The 14,259-nt window shown below is 37.7% G+C and overlaps 1 long non-coding RNA gene across 1 annotated transcript; it reads left to right on the forward strand.

Moving 5' to 3' along the window:
* The first annotated feature begins 11,655 nt into the window (after positions 1–11,655).
* Positions 11,656–13,664, forward strand: LOC113274387. Its single transcript, XR_003322986.1, has 3 exons — positions 11,656–11,712; positions 11,808–11,854; positions 12,682–13,664. It is a non-coding gene; the product is annotated as an uncharacterized LOC113274387 (long non-coding RNA).
* The last annotated feature ends 595 nt before the right edge of the window (positions 13,665–14,259 follow it).

The following is a 14,259-nucleotide window of genomic DNA, read 5'->3' on the forward strand; positions in this document are numbered from 1 at the left end:
CCCCTCGGGTTCGCACACGGCATAGGAGTCGTGGCCCGAGTCGACAACAACGGTTCATCGCCCGTCTGGTACGGGAGGTAAGTCCAATCGAAACACCCGCGAATCTCCTGCAAGCGGGTTACTGTCTGCCTTAAGGTGATAATTGTTTGAGGACGAACCGGACTGTTTTTATTTTCCTAGTAAAGGGCAAGGCCTGGCCTAAACAAGATAAGGGTTCGGATTTCATCACCGTTCTCTTCTTGCCCGCCTTAGGAAAACGAAACCGAACGCGAACCTAAGCTTTAAAATTTGGAATAGAACGAGACCGATAGGGTAACGAGCTTAATAGGAAACTCGTTCGAAAAATATTGGTTGCTCTTTAAGCACACTCCAAAGTTCATGATGGTTTCTGTGAGTTGAATGCGTGACTGCGCCACCTTGCGATAGCGGTGAGGCCTTGGGTATCAAAGCTCCACTGAGCTTCCCTCTCCTCAATTCAACTTACTTTGACTCGGATTGATTCCAGAGGGGTTTGCTCAAATTACAACGAATTCCCTTTCGAAAGATAGAAGCTGGTCTAGAAACAATCTAAGTGGAGCCATCATGCTTTTTGTTTGCTAGAAATCTTTAGGTTTGTTTTGGTGGAGTCGAGTCGGCCTTGTTTGTGATTGTGTAGAATTCCCTTGCAATTAAGAATGTCGAACTGGTATGATAGAAGCCAATACAATGAGTATCGACCTGAATTTGAATATGGACATCATCAGTTTTATGACCATGGTGGGAATAGTAGTTGGGAACGCCAACCTTTTCAAGGTTATGGTTCATACCATATTGAGCCCAATTACTATCCACACACGAATTGGTCTTACGAGCAAGAAAATCAGGAATATTATAGTACTAGTCATGCGTTTTTGGAAAATTACTTAAAAACTAGTCCTGATTATGACATTTCTAAACCTGTTCAATCTCTAGAAGAAACCTACCAACAAATTCGAAGGGAGTATGAACGTGCAGTTAGTTCAAGAGAAGAGAGTACACAACGGTCTAAGATATTCAATGAGACTTGTGAAAGTATAAGTGTTACGCTCAGTGAAATTCAAGCACGTTTAGAGGAAGAAAATGAACAGTTATCTAAAGCTGCTCGAAATAATCTAATTTTCCAAAATAGTGTTTCCAATTCTACCCTTGATATAAATAGTGAATATTTGCCTAATTTAGAGGACGAGGTTAGAATAAAAGACACTACTTATTTAGATAAGGTTCAATCATTTTCGTACTATGATGATGAGGATAGCAGTGATGAAGAATCTGAAATTTGTAGGCATAGTGATCAGGAGTCTAGTAATCCAATTGAGTTGTATAGTGATTATATTATTTCTAGTTCAAATCCAAATAATTTTTATGATTATTCACCTATTCAAAAGGACGAGGATTTGATTAGGGATACCACCGTTTTAGACGACGTAGTATTTCCTGTTTACGAAGCCGATAGTGGTTTAGAGGAACGGGTTCATTTCGAAAATACTGTTTTAGAGTCTAGCGACTTAGAAACAATAGTCTTGGAAGAAAAAGATAGACCCGTAGAGATGAGTAAAGATGCACTACCTGATAATAACTTAGAAGAATCTCTTGAATATTTTAAGGAATCTGAAGATACGGAAATTCAAGAAATAATTAGAGGTCTATCTAGAGACACTGAAAACTCTAAGTTTGGGGGTGATTATCACTTCCCTAGTGCCTTACCTTTAACTCTCAGAAAGTCCCTACACTTAGGACTTGATATCTGTGCCTCGACCATTTTACAAGATTACCTTCATACTCGTTTTCCCGAGCCTAATGATGTCCATGAAGGAGTTCAGTCGTTAGAAACCCATCCTCTGGTTGATGTGGTTTGCCCAGGCTATGATCCCCAGATTGACTTTGTTTTCCCACCAAATAGTTTTCTTCCAACTGTGGGAACGTTTATATTCCAAATGTGTCGAATATTAAGTTGTGAGACTAGACCTAAATGCTTTAGGAAATTAGAATCGACACATTTGCTTAAGAATGACCACTACTCTCATTGTGGTCAAATTTGTAAGTCAAATCTTATTGGCTTAGAGGATCCTCAGTTATTTAGGTTATTATTGTGCGCTTCTAAGATCATATTTGAGTTTTTCCAGACTCTAGGACCTAATAATTTGGATCCAACCTATGAGGAAATGCATCCGAGGAAAATATTTTATTTAGACCCTTTCATAGAACCTGAACCTGAACCACAATTAGATATAAATTTCTTAATCAAAAAACTAGATAAGGGCATGTTATTCTTGTTCACTTTCTTGGGTTATTGTAGTTTCCTTTGGTCAGCTCTTTTTCGTTTTGAAGACCCACAGTTATTTCGACTGTTACTTTATGGTTTGAGTTGACTAATCCTTTCCTAAGTCTGGCTGAAGACTTTAAACTTAGCACTTCTTGGGAGGTAACCCAATATTCTTGCGCCACGGTAATATCCTTCCTTATCTCTTTTGCTTCAAGTGGTAACAGTTTCTCCTTGTTCATGCTTTTAGTTTCATCTTTAGAACATTGAGGACAATGTTAGATTTAAGTTTGGGGGTATGGGAGAAACTTTTTAGTTGCATAATAAATAAACTCCAGAGCCTAGAAATTTACGCCTATTAAGGATAGCACTAACCAATCTAAGTGGATGGAAACATTTTTGTTTTAGGAGTTGAGGAACCAATCTGACTAGATGGAAACATCTATAGAGTCTATTCATAAAAGCACAGAGCTCAGGTGTTAGAAATAACATGATAGTTTCGCCATATCTTGTCGAGTCCTTTTCACTTTCTATTTTTAGTTTTCTTTTGTTTCAAGTGATTTGGTGGGGCACACGATTCAAGTTGTTACCTTTGCTAGGGTGAAATAGAGTGACTGAGTTACCTTTTTCAAAAAAAAAAAAGACCGGACCAGTTAGACCAATCGGAATAAGTATTAACACTTGGATAGCAATATGCGTGTGTTCTCCCTGTTTCCGTCGCCTAAGCAAGCGTGGAATGCAGGACCCGTGGGAACTATCGTGTAATCTGCTGACAAGAAGCATGCACTTGGATCCAAAAGATCTATTCATGCCGTTAAGTTTAAAAAAAAAAAAAATGGTTATGGTTATGTGTAGTCAACTGCTGGTTCCCTTGTATTTGCCAGTTTGTTGATCTAGATTTAAGTTATTGACCACTGGTTCCCTTGTATATGCCAGTGTGTTAATATTAGTCAGACCGGTATCTCAGTCATTTAGGTTAGGTTCACCTTGGCAGAGGCCTTCAGACAGATATGGGAAACACCGTTCGCTTTTCAACCATCTACATTTTTCTTTTTCCATCTTCTTAATCTTTTCATGTGATTAGTCTGACTCCGAGTGTGATGTCCATCGTGAAACTATCTTAGTAGAGCTCTGTCACTTATATGAATTTTAGTATGCTTGAGTGCAAACTCGTGTACAACAATTGGAATTTCGCATCAGGGTTCTTCCTCTTAGAGTCAATAATTGTATGCCAACCAAGGAGGTTCTTTAGTGCTTTCCAAGGTTCTGCGTAGATAGCTAGGGTCTGGAGTATTGGTTTTTGTGGGTACACCTCTGATAAACCCACCCGAGATTAACTCGGTCACTTTTCAAGAATAAATTTTGCTCGAGGACTAGCAAATAATAAGTTTGGGGGTATTTGATAGACGCATTTATGTGTCTATTTTGTTCTCAATATTCTGTATTGTTAGACTCGATTAAGTACTTATTGTGTTATTTTGTGTTTTTGTAGATGTTTTTAGAGAAATAAGCCTTTGCGGCGAAATGAGCTCAAAAAAGTGATGATTTACACCCCGGAGAAAAGTACTAAAGGCACCCCAGAAATGCACCGGAAGCGTCCCAGAAATGTACCGGAGGAACCCGGAAAAATTACTATTTCCACCCCAAAATTACTATTTCCACCCCAATTGCTAAAGGGACACCCGTACAGGATTAGGGGGAGGACACTTTTCTTCTCATAATTCAAATTTCATTTTTGGCGGGAAAATATATTCTCTCTCTGGCAGATTTTCAATCAACAAAATGAAGGTGTTGTGGTGCGATTCAATGGCTAAAAATTGGTAGGAAGATGTGATATAGCTTAAGGAATACAGTATGTGTGTCAGAATCGATCGAATTTGGCTAGAATCGGCTAAACAAGTCATCATCAGAGAACATGGCAGTCACGGGTTTGAGAGGATTTTTTGAGGGATTCGGACGTGTTATGATGATGCATGGAGGACTCTAGCACACTTTTGGACCGTGTAGAAGCTAAATAAGGGAGTATCAGAGGCTGTTTACGCGTGGAGAATCATTTCAGGGAAGAAAATATTAGGAAAATATTTTCTTTAAACACCGAGTAATGAAGATTATATGGAGTAATTGAGGGAGATTCAACGAGCTGTAGGTGTATAAATATGTTCCCTGGGAGTACTAGAGAGGATGTCGAGAGTTGGGAGAAGAGAGGAGAGCCACAGACGCAGAAATCAAGAGTTGATCAAACTCTGCTGCTGCTGCTGCTGCTGATGAAGAACACCAAGAACACGAAGAACGGACTCGCAGTAGCAGTCGTTTATCAACAGTGGAAATGACTTGCGTCCGTGGGTCGTAGGTGTGGGTCGTAGAATTTCAGCGACAACAGCACCTCAGCTTTGTCGTTCCATTTGACGCCTTCTGTGGGTCGCAGAATTCTGTTTTAGAACATTTACTTATCTTTCTCTTTATTGTAAACATCAATTGAGCTTAATAAAATAATTTGAGAGGTTTTTCACCATGATGAGCTAAACCCAACACTGGGACGACGGAGGAGGCCGTGTTTCATCCATGTGGTAATTTAAATTAATTCTTTATTTACTTTTTGCAACATTTTTAATTGAAATAAGATTTTAAAGTAATTACTTGTGATTTCATTTGATGGAGTATGCTTAGTCCTAGGGATTTTTGATATTCCATGCTTAAGAAATACAAGTAATATTTTATAAAATCTATCTTGGCAATAAACTAGAGTTAATATTTGTTTTGTTTTGAACTATAATCGCCTAGAATTAAATTCTGAACCACTTGAAAATGAAAAATGGCCGAATCTTTAGTCCCAGTAACTCTCTACCATTTTGTCAATATTTGTATATATATTTATTTTCTAAAAAATTATCCTTCACAAGTCCGAGAGTTTGAACCTCATTACTACAAACACGAAAAATATTTAATCAACTATGTAATTATTTGGATTGGTTTTAACCGAGATTTTCTCAGATTTCTTCACTTGTTTCGGTTGGTTTGGGCCTGTTACAATCAAACGGACTTGGTAATTCATTTGGATTCGAAAAAATATGGATGTTTACGTGGCAAAGGCGAAGATATTCTCGGGCTTCGTTTATACTTTCACGAGTCTGTTGAGTTATTTTTGGAAGTAGAGCGAGGTGACAGAGAGTTTGACTTTGTCCAGGATGACCTAAACAGCAAGTTGAAGTGTGAAAGAAGCAAGAAATTATCGTGGCTGGATAAAAAAAGGGAAATAATTCTCGTTTTGCAGAGAGAATAATGAGGGGATTAATTGCATTAACTCGGAAAATTTTGTGTTATGCAAGTTATAAATAGGGTTGCTGGAGGTCAGAAAAGGGGAGGGAGAGTTTGGGAGAGGTACAGAGCGAGAAAATCAAGTGGAAGAAAATCACCATTTCTACTGTTGTGAAGAACACGAAAAACATAAGACGCACGTTGGACAGTCGCTAATTGCTACAGTGAAACGACAGTTCGAAGACAGTCTTACAAGCTACAATGATAATGACAGTTACTATTTATCGTTCTCTGTAACAGTACGGTTTGTAACAAATATAACTATTACAAACCCGGTTTTAACTATTTTCTCCCCTTTTCATCATTTGTAAACACTTTGAGCAATGAAATCAACTTTTGAGTGTGTTTCCAACCTAATGAGCTAAACCGATCACCGGGACATTGGAGGAAACCAAATTTCACGAATGTGGTAATTATATTAATTCTTTTTATGACTAATTGCATAATTATTTAATTGAATTATGATTATCATTGAAGAGTTGTCATTTCAATTGATAGTTCATGCTTGCTTAAATGTTTTGATATCCCATACTTTAGATTTACAACCATTACTTTCGAAATCTACTTTAAGCAATGAATTGGAGTCAATGAAACTTTATATTATGAGCTATTATTGTTTAGAATTGGTATTTGAACTGCATGTAATTGAAGTCTGGTGGAATCCCGAGTCTCGGTCTCTCTTTATCTTGTGACCATATTGTGTATTTATGTTTTATTATTTTTAGTATTTTCTATATTTAAGCCTAAATCAATCTCAAGAAAGTCCGAGTGAACGAAAACCTTCTTACCACTTTTACAAAAACATCAAGAGGAATTATTTGCATAGAAGCAGGATATGGAGGTTGATGATGGTGAACATATGATGTTTTGTCTTTTCCTCGATCCTCCATGAAGCGTTCCAAGTCCTCACGAGTGATGAATCCTGAAGTTTCATTCGTTAGTAGGTTATTTTCATCCTTGAGGACTTCATCGTCATCTACTATATGGATTGGAGTGACTTCAGGATCAGCAGACGGAGATGTGTCTTTGGATTTTCCTTTCTCTTGAGTTTTCTCTGACATCTTGTCGGTGAGAGTAATTTTATAGCTCTTTCGGTGTTGCATCCATGTCAATCTGATTCTTGGAAAGAGTTTCTTGCACCTTCATGAGTTCACCTATGGTAGGTGGGTTTTCTCTGATTTCTTTGGGAGACCGGTTGAAGAGAGGATTGTCTCTAGTGTTAGTTTGCGGAGGAGTGATATCAACAACATCGGTGTTGGAAGCAGGAGTAGTTTCTGGAGTACCATTTTTTTTTGCTAGTGCTAGCGTTGTTTGTTTCAGAAATTGTAACTAGCCCAGACCTCAGACCAGCCATCTTTATGAAAATATGAGATTGTGACTGAGATATGAATCTCCCACTGTGGTCGCCAATCTGTGGATGAGGAAAAACGATTCACTGGTTTTTAGGGAAGTGAAGAGACGAGCGTTTTGTCGAGACTCCTCAACCGAGCAAACTGTTCAACCTCACACAGATGCACTGCAAAGGGAGTGCTTAGATTCGATAGATCAATCTGTAGGACTCCGGCCTAAACCAAGTCAATGGTCGTTCCAGAGTCAATTCGGTCGCAAAGAGGGAGATGGGTTGATCTTTAGGAGGGAAGCTGAGAATTGTGCGGGATCAATGATGATCAAGGATTGTGGATGTGTTGAAGGTTTCTGCAATTTTCAGTGAACTGATGATTTCGAATAAGTTCTGGGAGATTGACGAATTCTTGAGAGTAATTGCTTGATAAATTCTGTGTTGACGAATGTTGTTTATTTCAATCATGGATTCAGAGACTTATTTATATTGCCAGAACAGTAAACACCTTGATCCCTATAAGTGTGACGGTTTCTTGAGTGAAAGAGTGGGAAGTGGAAGATCGTGGTGAAACCAGTTCCAGGTCGTGCGGAGACTTGGTTAACCGTCCACCCAATAATTTTCTAACTCCTTCAACCGTTGCACCACTTAATCACATTTCTCATGGTGGATGAATCCACGTGTCGTAGGCCGCCATACCAAAACCCTAGTGAATATCTCTCATTTGTGACGTGATTGATATCTCACGATCGTGGATTCTGCAAGGCAAACATGGATTAGTTAGTCGGTTATTGACGAATTAGACAATGAGCCTAAGTTTGTTGAATCGAGCATGATTTGACAAATTCCCAGCGATTCATGGATTGAACATGTGGAGTTCTTGAATAAAGGTTGATAATTGAATCAACATGATGAGTCAGGAAAATATTGCTTATCTGAGCGGACATTGCTCGTATGGTGATTTGTTAAATATTGATAGTTGGATCAATATTCGAGCAAGTATTGCTCAATTCTACGAATTACTGATAAATTATTGAATATTGATAGTTGGATCAATATTCGAGCAATTGAGCAAGTATTGGTCAATCCGACGAATTATTTATTGGTGACGTGAACCAATATATTGGTAGATTAACAAATATAATTAATCCGGATGTTGATTTCTGGATCAACATAAATTTATTAGTGTTTGAACTTGCTTAGAATGATGATTCGTGGAGAGTTTGTTCGAAACCCTAATTTTTGATCGATTGTTCATCAATTGATGAATTGTTGAAAATAGGTCATGAGTGGGGAGGGACTGACCACATGGAATTATGGACATCCATGGGATTCCTAAGTGCTCGAGTGAGCATGCACCAATGTCCTTGGCTAGTTGGTGAAAGTATGGTGATTAAATGTCGGTTTCATCATTTATTGAAATAATGCTCGATTCAGCATTAGGCAATAAAACCTAATTATAGAGAAGTGAGGGACCGACCAAGAGGGCATGAAAATCGGCCATTGGTGGTCATGGTACCATGTGATGGTCATTTGAGCAAGTTCCAAGTTGGTTGGAAAGAATTTGGACCCAATATTAATGATTGCGCAAATTAGGTCAAAATTATGAAAACGTATGGGACCGGCTCGTTGAAGGCCTTAGAGCCTCCCTTGGTCGGTCAAGGGGTATGCCCGCGTCACCGTAATTCCCCTATCTCAGTCCCGAGAGTTTCAGTATTTTCTGGTGTGCGTTTCAGCAATATGTTGAATTTTCAGAAGAGTTTGATCTTTGACTAAAATTCTTGATTTTTGCTCGAATGAGCATGTGTGTTCATTTCAATATTTTGTAAATATTAAAATAAGGATATTTTAACATTTAATATTTCCGTAAGAAGCTAGCCGGCCGTATGACCATGTCGGCTTTTGGCTTTTCATGATTTGAGCAATATTTGAGAAAATATGAAGGAACCATGATTTTTGCTCAAACTGAGGAGTTTCATGAGATGAAGAATATACTAATTATGAAAGACTAGGGATTGTAAGGTGTGGGAGAGGCCACGTCTAGGGAATGGCCGGGGGGGGGGGGGCAGGTAGCCCGGTCCCACGACACCTTTCCCGGTTTTATATAATTATTTTTTATGAAACCGTGAAACTATGGAGAAACCATGAGTTTTGTTGAAAAAGAGGAGTTTGATGAGATTAGGTAAATAATAATTATGAAAAGAGAAGAGATTGCAAGGAGTGGGACCGTCCACGGCCAGAGCATGGTCGGCCGGCTAGGTTTCCCGGTCCCGCAACTCCTTTCCCTATTTTATATTATTATTTCTCATGAAATCGTGAAAATATGGAGAAACCGTGATTTTTGCTCAAATTAGGAAAGTTACTAGAATGAAGGAGTTTTCATGAGTTCATGAAAATAAAAAAATAAGGAAAGAGGCATGGGACCGGCCACCCGATGCACCCGACCCATGAGCGCCTCTTTATTATTTAATGTTATTATTTTCCTCTTATGTTTTGTGCAGGATTCCTCATTTGTCCATATTTTTGAATGCTCGTTCGTGCATTCGGGTGCTCGGTCGTGCATCATTATCGAGTGCACTTGCACCATTTTATGAGGCTTACTCAGTGGTGGTCCAGATGCCCGATTGTTGAGTATTTATTACTAATTTATGAAATTCAGTGGAGAATGATTCATGAAACTGAGTAATAAAAGTGAGTAGTTTTTTTATTATCAATCCATAAGATCAGCCATGGATTCGACCATGAATTCGGAATAATAAAACGAGTATTACCATTCCATGGGATCGTGGATTCGACCATATAATCAGAGTAATGAAAGTAGTTATTACCATCCCATGAGATCAGCCGTGGATTCTATCATGAAATCGTAGTAGTAAGATTATTTATTACCATTCCATGAGATCAGCCGTGGATTCGATCATGAAATGGAGTAATGAGATAAAATAGATTATCTTCTAGGAATTCAGTGGTGAATGTCATGGTATAATTAATCTCCCACAGAATGGATATTAGCCAGCTAAAGCGTCATACCCTATCTGAAAGGTGCATAGTCAGGAAACAGCGAGTGTGGCCGAAGTCCTGAAGGTGTTATTCCTCTCAATCTTACGGAGAACCGCCTGTATCTATACACGTTCTCTCTACATAGTCAGGGAACAATGAGTGTCACAGACATCTTGAAGGCGTTATTGCTTTCAATCTTACGGAGAACCGCCCAATCGTTCTTCTATGTAGAGGTGGATCTCTCTATGTAGTCAGGGAATAACGAGTCACCGATGTCCTGAAGGCGTTGTTGCTCTCAGTCTTACGGAGAATCGCACAATTGCGTTATTCTACATAGAGTTCATGATGAAATGCTAGGCATCGAACGCTCAGCTAGTGGAGACCTTTCGAGAAACATTTCATCATGGCTCGTAAAATATGAATCGTCACATGCCTGAAAGTCGTGTCAGAAACATGCATTATCATGATTTTACGATTGACCTTTGTTGAAAATACACCATCTACATTAATTCCCCTTCTTAGTGAGGGACAGTCATGTTCCACAGTAAGCATTAAATGGTGATTTTCAGTCGCCGAGATCAATGGTTGAACTTAGTTGTACAAATATATTTTCAGAATCCTCGATTTGCTCCAATGGTGTTATGTACAAGCAAATGCTCAGGTAAGGACCCTGATAGTATGATAGAGTGTCATCTCATGAGTACAATGAGACGAAGCACTGCTGATTTGGTCGGCTAACGTTTGCGGGCCCGACCCAAAATGAAAATCCTTCACTACACCATTTTAAGGGATTAGTAACCCAGATTAGAAACGACACTTTAGCAATGCCATATTGTTGTTACTAATTTTGGAACCGCAAGTTGTAGGTTGCGAATAGCAACGACGCTGGGTTCAAGCATGCGAATTACGTGTGTGTTCGGGAACACTAGGACTACTAAATACACCCAAGTCAAACTTCGGTCAAGTATTCTTTCTTTTTTTCCACCCTTCATCCATATGTATCCTATATCCTTGCCTTACCGAGTTATTCTAGTTATTTTTTCTCCACCACAGACCTCATCTCTCTTTCATCTCTTCTTTGAAGAACTGAAGCTCTCATTTCTTCACCTCCCTTTCGTATCAGAACCTCTTCGGAGAATCAATACTATCATCAGCATCACCATCAACAACATCATCTTCTCACGATTTCATTATCTCTCTCTCTACCGAAGACTCGGAATATTCCAACAGAGAAGGTAATGGTCAAATATTTTTTTAGATTTTTCTCCAAATTTATCTGATTCGTATGTTGTTTTTGTGGTTGATGGATGATCCTCGTTTTCGTATAATTTATTTGATTCATTTATGGCTACAGATCTAGGGTTTTGATAGATTTTAAAAACAATTTTTTTCACTAACTAGGGTTTCTGGTTTCTGAAATTAAAATTTCAATTGGGTTTAATTTCTAATGGCTTAATTTTTTTTTACCAAAATCGAACTTCACCCAAAAGTGAAAACTAAAATTTCAATTGAGGTGTTAATTTCTAGGGTTAGTGTTGATACCAACTGAGGTGGTGATGTTGTAATCTGAATTTTATTTTTTCTTTTAGAGACAATGTTAGAGTTCCTTTTCATTGGTTTGGTTTAGATTTCGGTTTGTGATCAAGTTTATGTTTAGTTTCTAGGAAATGGTTTTCTTCTATACAGTTGAACATCTGTTTATGATAAATTTGTTTTTTTTTCCAGGTACTAGGAGAAGTAGTCCAAAACAAGCAATAAGAAAGACTCATGGATAGAAAAGGTCAGCTTTTCGGTAGAAAATTGATTACCCTTTAAGTTCATTGGGCTTAGAATGGTTGGATTTCTTACTTGGAAATTTTAACATATTATTAGCAGGGTTGGTACGTGTGTATCATGATTGGTTATTGTGAGGGTGAATACATGTAAGTTGCTCTTCTTGTTTAATAAAAATTGTAATATAATGTGTCAATCAGCGGGCCTCAGCATGATTTCTCCATGATTCATATGCTCCTGTTAAACATTGGTACTACTTCCTTCGACCATGCAGGGGCCTAGTTAGCAATTCGGGATTCGGCAAACGTACGGAACGTCAAATGTACGAGTATTATACGGTTTTGTAAAATCCAGATTCGGTCCAAAATTCGATCAACGGGACGTGATTCGTCAGAAATTCGGAACGGCATACGTACGTGTATAATTCGATTTATAAATGTGAGTTCGTCTCTGAAAATTCGGTATCTATATATAACAAATAATTTGTATTTATAAGGTCATAGACCAATTTTTATGCATATGTGTGAGTTATTTAAAGAAAAAATAAACTTAATATGATGATATTAATAATATATACAACATTAGTTATCCAAGAGGACGTCGTATGGTGGTTTAGATGCTTGGTTAGTGAGTTTGAGATCTCTCTCACCTTGACCTTCAAATCTCTTCAGTCGTTTATGTTTCATAAAAATTACAACACGTCTAATATTCGGTCGTGTATGCTCGGAAGGCAGTAAAGCCCAAAAAGTGGAGTCTTTGAAAAGTAAAAGCTAAAGAATTTATGGCGAATTAAGCGGACGTATCATTCGGAATACGTAAAATTCGTGAACGGTTCGCGAATAATCCGGGAATGCCACATAATACGCGACTTGGGTTCGGAGTTGCAAACGTACACGAATAAAACGGTAAAATTCGTGATACGGAAAAATTCGCGAATGATTCGCGAATCATTCGCAAACTTACTAACTAGGTGCAGGGGTGAATCTATAAAAAGAGCTAATGGTGTTCACATTTCTGAAGCGGTGCATCACCTTTCCTCTACATGAGCTATACTATGGAATATCTGCAATTGCAAGGTTCTGTTTGTTAGTTCATATTGTGTGCAGAAACCCTGTAAGTGGCTTGTGCAACTCCTAATGGATCTGTATTATTTGTACAGAAATCATGTTCTTCATCGTGATGTCAATGTCAGTTGCAAAATCTTCATACTGTGCATAGTGATTGATATATTAAGTTGTTATATATTGGCTTGAGATACTCTTGAATTGTCTGTACTGATACTGCTTTGTGATAGGTGTAGAATACACCATTAATTATTATTTATTAGTTATGCTTTCTTTGCTATTTTTCTTGTAAATTATATATTTTACGCGTGTTTTGAGTTTCATAGCTACTTTGGAGTCACACTAAAGAAAAGAAGAAGAAATCATCCAAAATTGGGAAGAAGGGCCAAAGACCAATTTCAACTCATTAAAATCCAGGATTTCTTATGACCATCTTGAAGAGAATTCAAATACAAAAAGAACGCAAAAAGAATGAGGACATTCCGAGTTCGTATGAATAAATTATGAGCAAAATGGTGAAACCAATTTGAATTAGGTTTCTGTTGGGCCTTATTGGGCTTGCGCGAAAAGAGAATGGAGGGATGCGTTTTGGGCTTGCTATTGGCGTGAAAATTAGGATTTTTGGTGGATTTGAGGAGGTTAAGTATCCTAATTGGATAGGGATTAACAGGATTACAAGGAAATTGAAGCCAATAAATAGAGAAGTTCTACACTTTTTTCATATACACTTCTATAATTACTTCTTCTACTTTTTGTTCTAGGGTTTAGACATGAAATCTTTTCTCTTTATTCTTGTTATGAACTCCATGAACATGAGCTAAATTTTATTATTGGTTAAAGATGTAGTTGGATTTTGAAAACAAGTTATGAATTTTACGAATTAGTTTTCTCTCAATATTATCGTTTGATTTCTACGGTTTATAATAATTGCATGATTGATGTATTGCAACATGATTGAATGTTTGTTTGGTTGAGTCTAGAATTGATTGAACTTACATACATATATATAGCTATTTTAGGGTTCATCATCGAGCAATAGCCTTGAATACGAATAGCATGATATGATTACGGTTTGTAGTGATACACTCTTGTGATCATATGTAAAGATTGACCATTGTCCGAATTGTTATGCGCAATGTATGACAATTGCATTGATTAGCCTATTTCTTAAACTTAATGCTCCTAGGAATTGAACTTAATTAGCGCAAGGCGTTAGGTTATTCTTTAGGTAGAATTCACACTCGCACCTCTAGTGTGTGTTGATGACTTAGGAAATTTACGGAGTATTCTTGCAATAAGGTATTCTAAGGCTTTTGATGATAGCGAGATTAAATACGAATTCTATTCATATATTCAAAAACTTGTTTCCAATTGAAGATGAAACCTTTATCCAATACTTTCTCATCCTTGATTTGTGTGCTTTATTGATTTATTTGCTTTTAGTTTGATTTGCTTTACATACGAAACCGAAACATATTGACAAGCTAGTC

The sequence above is a fragment of the Papaver somniferum genome, chromosome 4 (genome assembly GCF_003573695.1).
Source record: "Papaver somniferum cultivar HN1 chromosome 4, ASM357369v1, whole genome shotgun sequence".
Lineage (NCBI taxonomy): Eukaryota > Viridiplantae > Streptophyta > Magnoliopsida > Ranunculales > Papaveraceae > Papaver > Papaver somniferum.